General features: G+C 35.9%; 1 non-coding gene across 1 annotated transcript; it reads left to right on the forward strand.

The window, feature by feature from the left end:
- Positions 1-289: 289 nt before the first annotated feature.
- Positions 290-396, forward strand: LOC145110259 (small nucleolar RNA R71). The gene has a single exon (XR_013709643.1). It is a non-coding gene; the product is annotated as a small nucleolar RNA R71 (small nucleolar RNA).
- The last annotated feature ends 18457 nt before the right edge of the window (positions 397-18853 follow it).

Genomic DNA, 18853 nt, shown 5'->3' on the forward strand with positions numbered 1-18853 from the left:
CACAACCAACTCTTATTGCATGGATAGATTGATCCATCTTTGTCATCCTCCAGTCCATATTCTCTAACTTTTCCAAAACCGCAACCATCTTCTCGTTCCCTCAATCTCCCTTTCCTCTACTGACATCCTCTCGTGGGTTGTGATACTCACGTGAGTGCTTCGCGAACTCTTCAATAAATCTTTAGTAGCGGCGAGTACCTTCTTCATCATTGGTCCTTGGGAGTCAAGAAGTTGTCTAGTTGTGGAATTCACTCCATCATAGAAAATAGACACTTCTTGTTGGACATTTAGATAATGTTGAGGACAACTCCTAAGCAAACCCTTGTATCTCTACCATGCTTCATATAATGACTCCCCAACCTCTTCTTGAAAATTAGCAATTTTTTTCTTGAGCTTTGAGATCTTCGAAGGTGGACTAAATTTCTCAATAAAAGCATCATGAAGATTTGCCCACGTAGTAATGGATCCGTGCGCAAATGACTTCAACCAAACCTTGTCTTCACCGATAAATGTCACTGAAAGCATCCTAAGTAACACAGATTCTCTTGGAACGTTTGGAACATTGAAGTAGTTTTCAATGTCCTTTACTTCATCAATATGCTTGAATGCATCTTCATACTCTTTCCCGGTGAAAGGTATATCCTTGAGCATTGATAGAATATGCCCCCTGAGCTCAAAACTTCTTTTAGCTGGTATCTCGAGTGGTACAAGACCTGGAATATTATCTTCATGTATCGTTTTCTTGTAATCCCCCATATTCATTCTTGTGATGTTCACCATCTCTTCTACATCGCTTTTGATCTCTTCATCTGAGCTTTCTTCGGTGGATGTTTCTGGATCGTATCCAATTCCGTTCTTATCAGGCGTCCACTCGAAACTTTCAAATCCTTTTTCCGATTGAAAAATGTTTGTTGACTCGTTGGCTTTCTTGTTCTTCTTTTTGTGAAAAGCTAATTCTGGATCTTGAAGTGGTGGAACGATTGGAGTTTTAGATCCCCGGGTTATAAATCATGATTGGAGTTTTAGTTCCCGACAATAAAAACAAAATAAAACAAAAACGCGTAAAAGGAATAAAAATCACTAAAGTAAAAATTAACTGAGACGAGACCACGACGTGGTTAATATGACAACGACGTGGTTGTTCAGAAAGAAAAACAAATGCAGAAAAATAACTTTTTGCGGATTTTCCACCACAAAGGATCGAATAACTAAAAGAAACTAAACTATAAATCAAATAAGCCGATCCCCGACAACGGCGCCAAAAACATGATGTGCACAAATATACCTATCAGTCTTAAATTTATAAGTTAAATTAATTTGCTAACTATGCACTTATAGGCAGTGTACCTAGTCAGATTATAAAATAGCTCAGGTAAGTCAGGTGTTGATCATAGGGAACGAAATTCAATAAAATAAATTAACTACTTCTAATTAAACTAAGAAAAAAAATTTGATTGGGGGGGGGGGGTTTACTGATTTTGCAAGATCAGAAGAAATTATTATCAACTAACAACCAAGCAAATAAATAAAACAAATTAACTTCAAGAATTAAAAGAATACTTCTGCTTAGATCCGATTTCACCTTCTCCTATGGTTGATTTCTAATGGATGGATTATATTGATTACCAATTTTTTAACTAGCTATTATGGTCAAATATCTAGGCCTTACCAATTTATGAATTACCAAACAATGATCATGCACAAGTTAAACACCAAATCGTTAATAAGCAAAAATTGGACTATGAATGATAGTAGTTACTTTCCTATGATAAAGTTGTGTAACCGAGCACAAATTAAGATTAACTATGATCTCTAACATAGTTAAAGTTACTAGCTTTAATTACTTAATCTAAGATGTGATTAATCCTAACTCTAACTATTAATTACTTAATCTAAGATGTGATTAATCCTAACTTTAATTATTTAATGATCATAAACAATTAGGAGACAAATCCATGCAATTAGAATGATCAACTAACACATATAATCTGATTTATAAGCAATATAAACTAGAACTGAAACATGCTAGGGTTTAGAATATCAAACACAAGTAAAATCAAATATAAAACATCCAATAATTTAAATCAACACATATGGATTAGGTTCATCTTCACCAAACAGAAGTAAAAGGGTTTTTAGCCTTTCATTGTACTAGAAAAACACATAAGATCCATGTAAATTAAGCTTGGCATAAGTAATGATTAGTAAACCAACTAGATCAATGTGAAATTCTTCTAAATATTCTTCAATCCTTGAGCTTCACTTGATTCTCGATCTTCTCCTGAGTTTCCAAGGGTTTCCAGTCGTAATTCTCCTCAAAAACCTGATTGCATTCCCCCATATTTGACCTAATGTTCGAGATTTTATAGTTTCCAAAATCTAATCACCACGTCGAGGTTAACCGCCACCACGACAAGGTCCTCACGTGTATGTCGTATTCTCCAAGTCGACATTGATGGCCACAAATCTTCTTTTCACCACGTCGTGTTGGAGATCACCACGACGTGGTCTTCTATATTTAAGTCTTTTTTTTCTTCATTCCTGCTTTAGCTCATCAATTCCCTCTTCCAGCTCCTTGTTTCCTTCCTTTTTGTCCCAACCATGTCTTTGCAGCTACAAAACATATTTTAAATATAATAAGTACCTTTTTGTCCCAAAACAAACATAATTGTAGCTAAAAATATTAGAAATATGCATTAAATAAATAGTTAAATATGCACATATCAGACATGTTTTCAATCTAGACATAAATTGCTTGCGTAATCTAGTTTACTTAAACTATAAATAATGTATTTATCTCTTGTTTGTCTTGTCAACATGGAAAACATCATATTTTTTCTGAAATGAAAGATATTTTTTGAACTTTGATGTAATTTATTTTGATATTTTGGGTTGGCACCTCACTCTCTACTATGGGAGGTGATCGATACAGTTTTTTTAAGTTCGTTGATGATTGTACAGATTTCATTTGGATTTGTCTCATGAAAAACACATGTAAGCTATCAAATATTTACATCACTTTTGCTTGAATAGTTCAAACACAGTTTTCCAAACCTATAATATATTTCTTGGTGACAATGCACCAAAATACGAAGAGTCATATGGAGTACAAAGAGGTTTTGTTATTATTTCTTTCTTACATCTTAATACTCATTTTTTGGAACTTCCCAAAAAAAACGGTGAAAGGAAACATCAACACACACTCGACATGATTCAGAAACTTCTAATATCTTCTTAAATACTTGAATATTTTCAGGGTGAAACGACCTTCATGCCTTCTTATAGGGTGAGCATGAGTCGGTCTGGGTCGGTTTCGACCCAAAATCGAACCCAACCCCATAGTTTCAAATTCCATTATTTAAAACCCAACACCCAAACCGACAAGTTTGGTTTTCGGTTTTCCCGATTTGATATCGTATTTAAACCGAAACCCAATCACATACTAAGTTATAAGTCTTGCAAGTCATTATGTATGGGCTGAGTATAATGAGGTGAGGTGGGTTGATGTTGCATGCAATGGTTGACGTGGGACTCCTAAAACACCATATAAGAGTTTTAGAGGGTGGAAGTTGTGTGTAATGGACAATGTAGGACGACTCTAGTGGCTATCATATAAAAATGAAGATGGGGAAAATGGGCGTCCATAAAGATGTGAACAAGAGACCTATGGTATCAATGTTCAACACTTTACCAACCCAATCAAGCTGATACTTGTGATTTATTTACTTTGATTTATATATAATATGCATAAAAATATTTTTTATGTATTTTATAAACTTCAATTCAGTTTTTCTAGATTTCTTATATTTCCAAAATCGAACCCAAACTAAATTTTTTGATTGTTTTTTGAAAAACCCAGAACAAACCTTCGGGTTCGTCGATTTTTATTGTTTTTTTTATTTTCCGGGTTCGGTTTTGCCCACCCCTACTTTTTTACACCATATCTAGTTTCCCCCGAAAAACACGACAATATATAACTTCTACAAAAAAATTCTACCGACATACAATTTAAGTTTATATATAGATATATGTATGTTTTGTTCAGTTGAAACCATTATGAACATTCAAAACTTGAGCCTCATTATATTCTTTGTTGTTTCCTTAAATATGTAATAAGCAAAAATGGTATTGATGTTAGGACCCTTTTGTCACACCTCCAAACCGGAACGGCGGAAACGTTCGGGGGCAGAGGACGTCATGTACATCATCACAATAATTGTATCATAGTAATCAAAGCAAACACAACCATTACATTGTTATGATATAGTATTTACATTTGTTCAATACATAGCTTGTATGACATCAAAAACGTATAGCAAAAGTATAAAAGACGTGACTCTACAAAGCTCCGTCTTCTCAAAAACTTGCGGGTGTACCTGTCTACTGGTTCCCTGAGAATACAAATGATTTTGAAAGTGCATCAACATTTAAGTTGGTGAGTTCGTAAGCATGTTTATATTTGAAATCAGTCTGATGTCCCTTGAAAGTGAAAGTATGTTTTCCCAGAAAATCCTATATTTTCTGTTGTAATGTTGTCATACTTTAAGATAGTATAATGCAGTTTTAATTCACATAAAACCGTAAAATGTATGTTTTCTCTATACTAGAATAGTATCCTGTATTTATACTTGTATAAAAAATCTGTAACTGTAAGTACCTGGATTCATCATCTGTTTTGTAAAATACAGTGTTGTAGTTTCATTAATAATAAAACTATGTGAAGTTGTTTACTTATTCATACATTAATCGTGTTGTTCAATACCAAATTGTGAGTTATTATAACCATACTTGATGACCTATGATGGCCTGAAACGACGTTCTTTAGGCGCCGAAATCGATATGACATTTTTCACCCCAGGCCTGCCAACCAAATTGTAGCTAACAGTTAAGGTGCGAGATTGTCAGTCCCGTATAGATCTATACACAAACTCACGCTCTCCCTCCAGGAGACTCTGGTTATAATTTCAGGGCTTGGTTGGTACTTAGGTAAGTACTTGAAGGATGTCTCACAAAGCTATATACTGACGGTTATGTATAGAATAATTGAAAATCCTTTATGTTAAATAACTGTTTATATGATCCATAAACTATACTTAATGTAACGCCCGCAGATTCGAACTAGTCAATTTAGAGACAATAAGCGTCAAAAATGACTTTTCGATAGAAGATTATATAGAATAAATAATATTAACCAAGTTATATTATATGTCATAAGGGTTTCGTACATATAAAGAACGCTGAAATCCGAGTTATAACGAAGAAGTTATGACTCGTTGAAGTTTTACGGCAAAACCCGCACGACACCGGGAATCATAAAAAGTGAATTTACAATAAAATACTTTTTAGCCTTAGCGATATAAACGAAAGTCGTAGTATATGTTAAACCGAGAGTGTGCATAAAAAGAAAGTCCAAATCTGACTTCGTATGAGGAAGTTATGATTTTTCTAAGATTTAGCATAACAGTGCACAACCCGAAATTCGAATTTTAGATCGGTCGATTTTCAACCAAAACAATCTAAACGAGAAATGAAGATATCATTAATAGGAGTTCAACGATAAAAAGATAGTCGAAAACGGAGCGCGTATGCGAAAGATATGGACGAAACTTAGTCCATACTCTTCAAGCGCGGCGAATTCGATACAGTTTTGTAAATCTGAGATAGAATGAGAATTAGCTGATGGGATCTAAATAAGAGTTGTATTACTCGTAAATACCAACGCGTGGATATAAATAACGTCGATAGTAGAGCTCGTATGTTAAAGATATGGACGAAACTTAGTCTCTACTCTTCAAGCGCGGCGAATTCGATACAGTTTTGTAAATCTGAGATAGAATGAGAATTAGCCGACGGGGTCTAAATGAAAGTTGTAGTACTTGTAAATACCAATGCGTGGATATAAAGAACGTAGAAAAACCCTATGTGCACATGCAAAACCCTAAAGCTTGGATCTAGGTTTCTCTATTGTACATGCAATTCATCCAAGACTTATGAACCCTAGATCTAGCATACATATTTCGAAATTAACCTAATAGATCAGATCTAGACGGTTACCTTTATTGAATGGATTGAATCTTCAAATCTTGGAGCTTAGTGTCACAAATGTCACACCTCTAATGTCTTACAAACACCACAAGCAAGAGGATGATATTGGAGAGAGGGAAGGAGGCACAATTTCGGCTATGAACTCTCTAGGGTTTCCAGTGGCTGAAATATGATGCCCTAAGGGTTCTATTTGTTGGATTAGTGTCTAAGACCGTAACTATATTTGGTAAGTATTTGACCCGGTTGTGCATGGTCCTTTTGGGTTGCCTTCACCAAAGCAACATGATAGGATAATTTATGAATAAAGAGGTTATTATGATTTATTAATATGTTATATGAATAATATATTAAAAGAGAAATCATAAAGTATAATTAATATTAGACAAGAATTAATTATGAATTAATTCTGTGACTAAAAGAGATTAATTAAATAAAGGGGAGTGGAAGTGTCAATTGTGTGATAGTTGATTTGGGCTGAGAATCCTTTGGAATTAAGGGGTGGACGAAATTAGAGTGGGAGCCCATCTAAGTTTCGTCCAAGGCCTTTATTCTGGAAGGTTCTATGGACTGCTTAAGGCCTAAGCTATCCAATTAAGGTTTTAACTGAAACCCTAGCAACACAAGTATAAATAGACCCCTTAGGCTTCAGAAATCGGTGAACCCTATTACTAAGAGTACTAGAGCAGAATTCTATAACCTCCAACCTCTCTCCAAGATCATCCTCTTTCTTGTGGTGTTTGTAAGCCACTAGAGTAGTGACATTTGTGACTCTAAGCTCCAAGGACAAGAAGATTCAAGCTTTGAAGAAAAGGTAATCATCTAGATCTTTTTTGTTATGTTAGTTTCGAAATATATACACTAGATCTAGGGTTTGTAAGTCTTGGATGAATTGCATGTACAATAGAGAAACCTAGATCCAAGCATTAGGGTTTGCATGAGCACATAGGATGTTCTTTTGGCTTAAACCTAACAGTGGTATCAGAGCTTTGTTTGGTTTCTATTGTATTGATGCCTTGTATGTTCATTCATGCTTTAAAATCGTTTTTTGGGCTTTCTGTCTGATGAACTCGACGAGTTCCATTGAGAACTCGACGAGTTGGATGAACTCGAAGAGTTCCAATAAGAACTCGACGAGTTTAGCTGTCAGACAGAGAGATTTTCGGGATTTCTTGCTGATTTGCTTAAGGATAATTACCTAAATCGTTTTTAACTAATAAAATCCGAATTTTATTACTGTTTTATGATTATCCTTGCCAAATCAAAAGATAATTACCAATTGTTTGAATAATAAATTCCTTATTTGATAATATTTGATTATTTAAATTAATTGTTGAATTATCTTGCAAATAAAATTGATTAGGTCAAATTTAGATAATCATTAAATTAAATGTTTAATTTAAATTATTTGCTATTTGATCATTTATGTTTTAAAAAGTTTAAAACTTGTCCTCAAGTTTTGAAATTTAAATTTTTGATTAAAAGTTTAATTTAAACTATTTAAATTTCAAACCCTAGAATTTTACAAGTTAAAAAATTCAACCTTATACTTTATAATATTATGAGATTAATATATATATATATATATATATATATATATATATGTATAACTTAAATGCTAGTCTTACCGTTAGTAGGACTCATTCACGAAGCCGATCTATAAGGGGGTATAAGGTTATGGCCTATAAAATGGTCGTTTAATGGGTGTCCACTCTCACCCACCGCTTCCTTGATTGGTGGAGGGTCGTTAGCCGAACGGGTAGGATAGGGCAACCCTTTCCTCATTAAAAGTATAATGAATCTATATAAAGTAACTAAACGTTTTTCAAAATTCCCAATCTTAGTTACTTTAGGCAAAAGTGAATTGATGCAATTCCATGAAATTACACTTTGTACCCTTGCTAAGACGTTAGTGGAGCGTGTTAGATTACGGCATCCCTCTTCTAATTTGTAAATAATGTTGTTGGGTCCTAGCCCTAATTTCTCATTTGGGCGTTTAATTGGGGATTCATTTCTAATCAAACTTGTATCTTTTCTATTTCAGATGTCGAACGTCAACAACAATGCTTCCGGATCAAATTCCTCTGGCTCGTTCTCACTCATGAACTTGTGTGGGAGAGTGATCTTTGACGGGTCCAATTTCAATGATTGGATCTGCAACATCCGAATGGTCACTCGTTACGAGGACAAAGAGTATGTCCTCGATGAGAAGCTGAAGGAAATCAACATCAACACTGCCTCTGCTGAAGAGATCACTGCCTTTGAGGCCCATGAGCGTGATGCCACGAAAGTCCATTGCATCATGCTGGCGACTATGACTGCAGAACTCCAGAAGTTCTATGAGGACATGTATCCCTATGAGATGCATCAAGATCTGCTGGAACGGTACCACCAAAGCACTAGGCAAGAAAGGTACGAGATCATCACTTCGATGATCACTGCCAAAATGGGTAATGGAGAGTCCCTTACCACTCATCTGCAAAAGATGTAGAGATATGTCGATCACCTGCTAAAGTTGAATGTGAACTTTGATGAAGAGCTGGCAATTGACATCATCCTTCATTCCTTGCCTCCCTGTTATAGCCAGTTCCGCATGACCTACCACATGAACAAGGAGGAGGTCACCTTGAGCAAGCTTCAAGGATTGCTGAGGACAGATGAGAGCAACCTCAAACATAAATGTGTTGCACCATCTCCAACTCCTACTGCTGCCCCAGTCTTGGCAATTGGGCAAGGGAAGGGTAAGAATGTTGGGTTATGAGCATTCTAACACTCCTAAGTGTACATGCAACCCTAAATACCTTGGATCTATGTTTTCTCTATTATACATACAATTATGAACATCCAAGGTATTATCCTAATCTAGCATACAAAATAATAAATATAACAAGATAGAATACATACCTCTTTGATGTAGAATGTCTTCATGAAGCTTGAGTGCCTAGTGCCCCAAGTGTGACACCTCAAATGGTTCACACAACACCAAATACACTTGGAATAACTTAAGAGAAACTTGAACACTCCTTGAAATCGTCTAGCCCTCACACTCACACATTAGTGCATGATTTCTTGAGCCATGGGATTCTTTTATATGGTGGATATTAGGGTTACACCATGTAACTCATAACTTTACCCATTCCTTATGCTCCATGGATTTTAACCTCCATGGAGTATCCATGGGTCACCCCATGGACTTAGTCCAACATAAGGAATCTTGGATCACAAGCCCAAATATATAAGAATGAATGATTTACACAATCAACTCGTATATTTACTTAGTCTCCTTTTGATCACTTAATTAATTCCAAATTAATTCTTGATAAATACTAATTAAATAACCTTATTAATATATTAGAACTTATAATATATTAACCAACCTTAAGTGTTATTTCTCTCATTATAGTCTATCCAAATGCATGATGCCATGCAACCCAAATGGACCATGCCGGGTCGGGTCAAGTCTTACCAATTATAGTTATGGACTTAGACATTAATCCAACAGTCTCCCACTTGGATAAGTCTAAAACTATTATTGCGTATGACTTCAGGAACCGATCAGTAATCGTAGCTCTCAAAAGCTTCTGTCGAACTCTGACCTTATCGATGAACTCTGACCTTTGTCAATGACTTGTCCATTAGATAAGGGATCATATATTCCTCCATTCTAGATATCATATGGACTGAGACATGGATGATCAATCATTCTCTCTGTCCATTTGTTGTTTCCCGATTTCCGATTCATGATGACTCACTGATTGAACAAATCAAATCTGTCCTGGCTTGGCCAAGCACTCACATGTATACTCTTTAAATCATCGAGGGGCCCACAGATATCGCTTTTATCCCGAAGGTAAAAGGAATGGATAAACTTCGACTCATATGGCTTGTTCTACTACTTGTTGAATCATATACAAAGGCACATTTTATAACATCGAGTTACCAATGCGTTTCCGTGCAATCAATGTATAACTAACTCATAGTAAGAACTCATATCTCTAGGTTTGAAGAATATAAGATATTATCGTCTCATGATCACTCGTGATAAAATCCATGAAGTGATTCAAATGAGCGCGGGTTGAATCCAATACTCAGAACTTATGAGCACTGATGAGTGTTGTAGCACCACTTTGTCCACCAACTTGGACCTCTACAAACCAACCCATGACAGTCTTGATTCATATCTACTTCCAACATATGACCGACTGTGGATGGTTTGAATAACTTAATCATTCAGGAAGAGCGACTTAGTTATTCTGGAAGTCAAAACATGCAAAGTGAAACACAAGAATAAATGAATCAAATATGGTATCAAACCCTATGAATATAAATAAACACTTTTATTTATCACCATACTGATTACTCATTATTCATTGTTTCGGTTTTATCAACTTTATACTTGAATTTAAAACAATAGTTGTCCCATGCTCCAAGCATGTACACTATGTTTTCTAAACACTAGTCATGCCATACACCAAGTATGCATACTATGTTTGTCTATGATCTTTACTTTGTAAAATAGATCAATTGAACATCACTCCAATGATCCTCTTTTCACAGTCCCAAATCATTACTGCAAATGCAAGAATTCCAAATTCATGCCATTTACTGAAATCTGTTAGATTCTAAACTTATATGCATTGATCCTCTTAATGATTATGCACGAAGTCAGAAAGACTTGACAACAATCATTACAGAGCATTCCAAAGGAGATCAGCTCCTTGGAAACATCCTTCTTTCATTAAGTTTCCTAATCTTACACATATTGAATAATTTCTAACTTTGCAACATTTCCATATTCCATTTTGACTATCACTTCTGAACAAGAGTTGCCTCCTTACAGATTATGTCAATATGGTCCTTCCAGAATTAACATTATACTTCCAACTGTCCTTGAGCAACCAATCTTTGGTAAACCTTAGATTGTCCTCGACAATTGCTTCATCATTTTAGTCATATCCAATTCTAGACCTTTTCCCTTCATAATGCCCCAGGCATTTGGAAAATTTTAGAAAGGATGAATATAGCACATGTAATCGATCCTATATCTAAAGCATATGGGACACGATTCATGATGTCTCACATAAAGACTAAACCAGTCTTTTTCTATAATATTTCCATTTCAATTTGCCAAGTTCTCAAAATTCAGATTATGAAAAGGGATGCCGTAATCATAATCGAATTTTAGAACGCAAATAATGGACCCATATATAGAATTTCCTTATGTTGAGCCATTCCAACATGAAATTCATATATATATATATCCTTGATTAAATACGATTAAAATCTCAATCTAAGCTTTTAGAATTGAAATGAAGTATAATTTCCTCTCCCTTAATTATAGCAAAACAACTTTTTCAACCCCTGCAACCTCACGAATTGAAACTTTTGTTTTCTATAATTAACATTGCTAACTTGCAACCTTTGTCATAATTATCATGCTCCCACTAACATGATGATTATTAACATAACACTTATGCTCCCACTAGCTTTGACATGTACTCAGAAATCAGCTGACTTTCTTACCAAAGTTCAGATTTCTGATACTAGATTGTTTTGATAAAACTTTATCAAAATCATACACCTCTCTTAGATAGCTCACATGTGTGTCTAAACAATTCTAGAACTATGAAAAGGGATGCCGTAATCATAGTCTCAATTGTTTAGACCTTTACCACTTCTCACAAGTCCATGTTAGTGTGCCGGTAAACCACACACGCTCCACTAACGACTTTGAGAATGCAAATATCACAATTACTATCTAGCTAAAATCTACTTAGTGAAAGTGTTTCCTCACCATCATTTTCATGAATCGGAGAGAAACCTTATGACACTTAGATTTAATAGTGTATGTGTTCTTATCCATGTGAATTTGTCAAAACCATAATCACAAGACAAGGTTAGTGACAAATCCAAACTCATATTGATTAAACTTGTGCAATCTTAAATTCTTGCCATTTGGCAGCTCAGGTGCCTGCCATTGCTTCCAAGTAGTTGCGCAACCAATTGAGAACTCTCAGAACTCCTATGCAAAGCCAACTTGAATAGGCACAAAAATTTCAACACGATAGGTTATAAACCTCAAGTCGTGTGCTAGTGAAGGACTTTAGGTTTTATTCTTGATTAAGTCTTGAAACTTTCAAGAGCTTTAAGACTCCCACTGTCCTCTTGACATATAAGACTCCCTTGTCAAATATTCAAGAGATAGTGTGGATTCTTTATCAAGACTAACACTTTACACAATTGGCCTAAGTTGGTCTCTGTTTTATCCAAAACATCACAACTTACCAATTTCAAATGTACAAGAGTAGATAACCTTTTACTCTTACATTTGACTAGTGTTAACAAACCCTCTTTAAGATATGTCACTCAAGTTACAATCTTGGAGTATGACTCTAAGAATTGTTTTGGAACGAAGTATGACTCATTTTTTTGATTTAACCATTTCAACAATTCATGACTCCTCTTCTTAGTCATAAGAATGCACTAAGATGACTTTAGAAGACCAATTGTGATATGGTATCTTAATCATTAAGATGATCATAAACAAAGTACTCTCCCATCTTTTCAGATTTGAGAAACTTTTATCTTTCTGCCATACTTTGATTCTTCTTATTCGTTCTGTCTCACATTGAAACTTCTCCAATGCTACAGACTTATACTTAAACTTATAAGTATAACCATATTTACTGAACTTAAGTAAATCATGACGAATAGTCTTCTTGATCTTTTGTGGTGGACTTGACCAGTGCACAAGAATGTGTACTCGATCCCTTAGTCCTTTCCTTATTCACATAAGGAATTAGTCTTAATTTTCCAAGCTGAAAGTTCTCATTCATCATACTATACAACTTGCATGATTCCAAGTTTTGGTCCAATTGAACATTGGGTGATGAGAATCTTTCCTTATTTGGTAATATTAGACACTACCACAACCGAAAGAATCAAATCCATTTTTCCAATATTGCTATCAATGGAATCTTATAAGCAACAACTTTTCACAAATGCCATTGTAAGGATACTTAAAATAAATAAAATCAAAACCTTTTTCTTTTATTTTAAAACTTTGCGGAAAAACTTATCCTTACAATCCATATGAAAACCTTGTTGTTATCTATTCCTAAGCAATATAAATATCATAACTCTTAAGTAATAGCCCAAAATTCTGATCACCGAACCATGCGATTGAAATCCATCTTCGCGATCAGAATCAGCATGTACTTAATAGAGTTAGACAATGGACTTTACCTGAAGTAGAGCCAAACTTATTGACTTTAACATCCTTAGGTAAATTTGGCAGCTTCGTAACCAATGCCCCTTCCTTTGGCAATAGTTACCTATGGACCCTTGATAATGGGACTATCTCAGACTTCGCCTCTCTCTTTACCATTGGGTCAACCGAGTTGACTATGGCCGATCCCTTTCCATTGGGAAGAGAGAGCTTTACTGGATATCCAATGTCATCATTGTCAATGTCCATAGCATTTTAGGAAGTTGATCTTAGCAAATAGATAAGATCATTAAGGGTCTTGTCTTAGTCTGTTTCATAGGATTCCCAAAAGAACTCACTATGTGACTTAGAAAGTAGTTGAGCCACCAACTTTCTCAAGACTTTGACACCCAACTCTCCCAACTTGTCAATATGTGACTACATCTCCAAGATGTGATCACACCTAGACCTTGCCTTGCCAATAGGGCTTGAGTGACCTTAAACTTTTTAGGAACTTGTGGGTTAAGGAGAATAATTGGAGGAGGTGAAAGAAGTATGATATCCATGGGACATCATCTTCATTTAGGAAAACTTGTTTCAAGAGATTTGGGAAGATCATAAATGTCTAGACCAGACATCTTTTTGGGAGATATTCAAGATAGTTGATTTAAAGTCCTTAATATGACACCCAATATGAAATATTAAGGCTAGGACCCAACAAACTATTTGATAACTTAGAAGAGGGATGCCGTAATCCAAGCTATAAAATATTTGAGGGTAAGTGAATGACGATTCACCAATTTCCACCATGAAAAACGAAATAATTTATTAGGTTTTAATTGGATTTGAAAGTCCTAGATCTTTGAGATTCATTGAACTGTTCAAAGGCATGTTTCAATCTCGAGTGTGCCCTTCAAGTTTTGTGACTGGGATGCCGAGGATCACAAAACAAGGTGTGAATAACCATGCAAATATACTTGGTACCCTTAATATTTACCCCTTAATCAGTGTGCCGGTTAACCACACACGCTCCACCGATACTATGATAAATATTAAGTTACCCTTTGCCTACCTTGTTAAGTCCAGGTTAGTGTGCTGGTTAACCACACACGCTCCACTAACGACTTAAGCAAAGTGCAAAGTGTAATTTCATGGGTTAGCACCAAATTCACATTTTCCTAAGTAACTAAGATTGGGTATTAATAAGAGTTTAGTTACTTAGTATTTATCATTAATACTTTTAATGAAAGGAGAATTATAGTCCTTGTCCTACCCGTTCGGCTAACGACCCTCCACCAGTCAAGGAAGCGGTGGGTGAGAGTGGACACCCATTAAACTGCCATTTTATAGGCAGTAACCTTATACCCCCCTTATAGACCGGCTTCGTGAATGAGGCCTACTAACGGTAAGACTGACTTTACTCTTATACATATATGTAAATATTATTAACTTATAATATTATAAAGTATAAGGGTTGAATTTTAACTTTTAAAATTCTAAGGGCTAACTTGGAATTAAAGTATTCATAAGTGAAAACTTTTCAAATTCCAAAACTTGAGGGCAAGTTTTGAAACTATTCAAAAATAATTAATTCCATAACTTATGAGTTTAAAGTAGTTTTAATTAAAAAAAAAAACTTCAAGTTCCATAACTTGAGGACAAGTTATGGAAGACTTTAAACTAATTAATAAAAAAAATAACTTTTTTTTATTGTAACTTATGGAACTAATTAAGGTTACATTTTTTTTTAATTTAATGAAGAGACTCTTGAACCTCCATAACTTGAGGACAAGTTATGGAGTCATAAAACCATTTAATTAGAACTAGACTCTTCATTTTGTAACCTTTGCCAACTTTTATGAGTTTTATGATTCTTAAATGTGACTTTTCATATAACTTGAGGACAAGTTACAAAAACACACTTTGGAATCAACTCTTAGATTAAAATGGATTGAAAACAACTATTTCACACAACTTTTCTATTAATCTAAGAACCTCATAAGAAGAAGATAATTCAAATCATCAATCTTCAAGAAATTAACATGAACATACAAACTAATACAAATCTTGAAATTATGACAAGTATCTTAGAAATTGGATTAGCATGAACATTACCACATCAAAAACAAGTTTATAAGTCCAAAAACATCTTAGGGTAATGTTCGTAGTCCAATTCCAGCCAAAACAATCGAATATATGCATCCAACTCGATTTTTCAGCTACTATTGCAAGTATAACAAGAAAACAAGCCTAGGCTCTGATACCACTGTTGGGTTATGAGCATTCTAACACTCCTAAGTGTACATGCAACCCTAAATACCTTGTATCTATGTTTTCTCTATTATACATACAATTATGAACATCCAAGGTATTATCCTAATCTAGCATACAGAATAATAAATATAACAAGATAGAATACATACCTCTTTGATGTAGAATGTCTTCATGAAGCTTGAGTGCCTAGTGCCCCAAGTGTGACACCTCAAATGGTTCACACAACACCAAATACACTTGGAATAACTTGAGAGAAACTTGAACACTCCTTGAAATCGTCTAGCCCTCACACTCACACATTAGTGCATGATTTCTTGAGCCATGGGATTCTTTTATATGGTGGCTATTAGGGTTACACCATGTAACTCATAACTTTACCCATTCCTTATGCTCCATGGATTTTAACCTCCATGGAGTATCCATGGGTCACCCCATGGACTTAGTCCAACATAAGGAATCTTGGATCACAAGCCCACATATATAAGAATGAATGATTTACACAATCAACCCATATATTTAATTAGTCTCCTTTTGATCACTTAATTAATTCCAAATTAATTCTTGATCAATACTAATTAAATAACCTTATTAATATATTAAAACTTATAATATATTAACCAACCTTAAGTGTTATTTCTCTCATTATAGTCTATCCAAATGCATGATGCCATGCAACCCAAATGGACCATGCCGGGTCGGGTCAAGTCTTACCAATTATAGTTATGGACTTAGACATTAATCCAACAAAGAAGAGGAAGGCTCCCTCAAAGAGCCACCATAAGGGAAAGTCCCAAAATGGTTCCTCTTCTAGTGGAACCAAGGCTGGCTCTGCTAAACCCAACTCAAACCCCAAGGAGACAGAGTGCCACCGCTGCCATGAAATAGGGCATTGGAAACAAAGCTGCCCGAAATATCTGCAAGATATCAAGGATGGAAAGATCAAGCCGTCCTACGCAGGTATTTGCACTATTAAATCTAATGATTCATCACATGCTATTTCTTGGGTTCTTGATATAGGATGTGGTTTTCACATTTGTTCTGATTTGTAGCGCCTAAGAAGAAATAGGGATGTGGAGAATGGGAAGATAAATTTGATCATGGGGAACAGAAGATCGTCGCCTATCACCAAGATCGTAGTTTACTCTTTAATGCTCAGTAGTGGATTAGGAATAGATTTAAATAATTGTTGTTATTCGCCAGATATGGCAAGAAACATCATTTCATTTCATGGTTTGTATAGACAGGGTTTTAGATATTCATTTGATAATGAAAAGGGTTCTATTAATGCTTATCTTAATGGTGTTTTCTATTTTGAAGCATTGCCTTGTAATGGAATATATGAAACTGTGATGGTTGTAGACAATTTAGGAAATGATGTGTTGTGTATTGATTCTTCCAATGATTTGGATAAAGCATGCTTGTGGAATTGTCGTCTTGGACATGTCAACAAGAAACGCATAGCCCAACTCCAAAAAGATTGAGTATTGGAGTCATTCAACCTTAGGGACGATGACGTGTGCGAGTCTTGTTTACTTGGAAAGATGACCAAGTCACCCTTCACTGGTACTTGTGCGAGGGGTGAGGGTTTATTGGATCTCATACATACAGATGTATGTGGACCCTTTAGATCAACCACAAGGGATGTGAGCCGCTTCTATGTGACTTTCACCGATTATTATAGCATATATGGGTATATCTACTTAATCAAACACAAGTCAGAAACCTTTGAAAAGTTCAAAGAGTTTAAACAAGAAGTGGAGAATCAGTTGGGCAGGAAAATCAAGATGCTTCGATCCGATCAAGGTGGAGAGTACCTAAGTCTTGAATTCAACGACTACCTCAAGGAATGCGGAATCGTTTCGCAATTAACGCCACCTAGGACACCACAGTTGAATGGTGTGGCTGAGAGGCGTAATCGAACCTTGCTAGACATAGTTCATTCCATGATGAGTCATGCTTCTCTACCTATCTCATTCTGGGGGTATGCCTTTGAGACTGCCGCCCATATACTTAACTTAGTCCCTACGAAGAAGGTTTCCAAAACACCTCACGAGATGTGGACATGGAAATCTCCCTCGTTGGCACACATCAAGGTTTGGGGTTGCGAGGCTTTCGTAAGACGAGAGACTCACGAAAAGCTCGAACCTCGTAGTGAGCGATGTATTTTCATCGGCTACCCACAAAAGTCCTTTGGATATCTCTTCTATAGACCGAGTGACAATGTTGTCTTCGTTGCGAGGAGAGGGGTTTTCCGAGAGCGAGAACTCATAAGCCAAGGGGAAAGTGGGAGACAAATCGATCTTGAAGAACTTCAAGAGTCGAGCGATAAAGGAACCTCTAACACTGGTGCTCAACCTGAGGAGGAAACTCCGGTTGAACCGATTGACGACTCCTTACCTCTTAGACGTTCCGAAAGAGTTAGTCTTCCAACCCGGTTTTATGGTTTTCATATTACTACAGAAGGGGATACGTTCATTAGTGATAGTAAACTAGTGAATCTGGACGATCCTAACAGCTATAAGGAAGCCATGGCAGGCCCGGAGTCTGCAAAATAGAAAGAGGCTATGGACAACGAGATTCAGTCCATGTATGACAACCAAGTTTGGAATTTGGTTGACAATGTACCAGGTCGTAAGACGGTCGGGTGCAAGTGGATCTTCAAGAAGAATACCGACATGGATGGGAATGTGCACACTTATAAGGCGCGATTGGTTGCGAACGGTTTCACTCAACTCCCGGAGTTGATTATGATGAAACTTTCTCACCAGTTGCGAAGATAAAGTCTATCAGGGTGATGCTGGCCATTGCTGCATTTCATGACTATGAAATATGGCAGATGGATGTTAAAACCGCTTTCCTTAATGGGAAGTTGGCTGAGGATGTTTACATGGCTCAGCTAGAGGGTTTTGTCAATGCGAAGCATCCCAATAGAGTGTGTAAGCTTGAGAAGTCCATCTATGGACTAAGACAAGCATCTCGCAGATGGAATCTTTGTTTCGATGAGAAAGTCAAAGAGTTTGGTTTTCTGCGAAGCGAGGATGAATCGTGTGTATATGTCAAAGCCAGTGGGAGTATAGTTAGTTTTCTCGTATTGTATGTTGATGACATACTGCTCATAGGAAACGACATCCCAACCCTGAAGGAAGTTAAACCCTGGCTTGGGAAGTGCTTCGCTATGAAGGACCTCGGAGAGGCTGCCTATATTCTGGGAATAAGGACAGTGAGAAACAGAAGTAAGAGACTAATAGGACTTAGTCAGAATACTTACTTGGACAAGGTACTAAAATGTTTTAGTATGGAGAATTCTAAGAAGGGGGAGTTACTGATCCA

Source organism: Lactuca virosa, chromosome 4 (assembly GCF_052849685.1).
Source record: "Lactuca virosa cultivar CGN04683 chromosome 4, Lactuca_virosa_CGN04683_v6, whole genome shotgun sequence".
In the NCBI taxonomy this organism is placed as follows: Eukaryota; Viridiplantae; Streptophyta; class Magnoliopsida; order Asterales; family Asteraceae; genus Lactuca; species Lactuca virosa.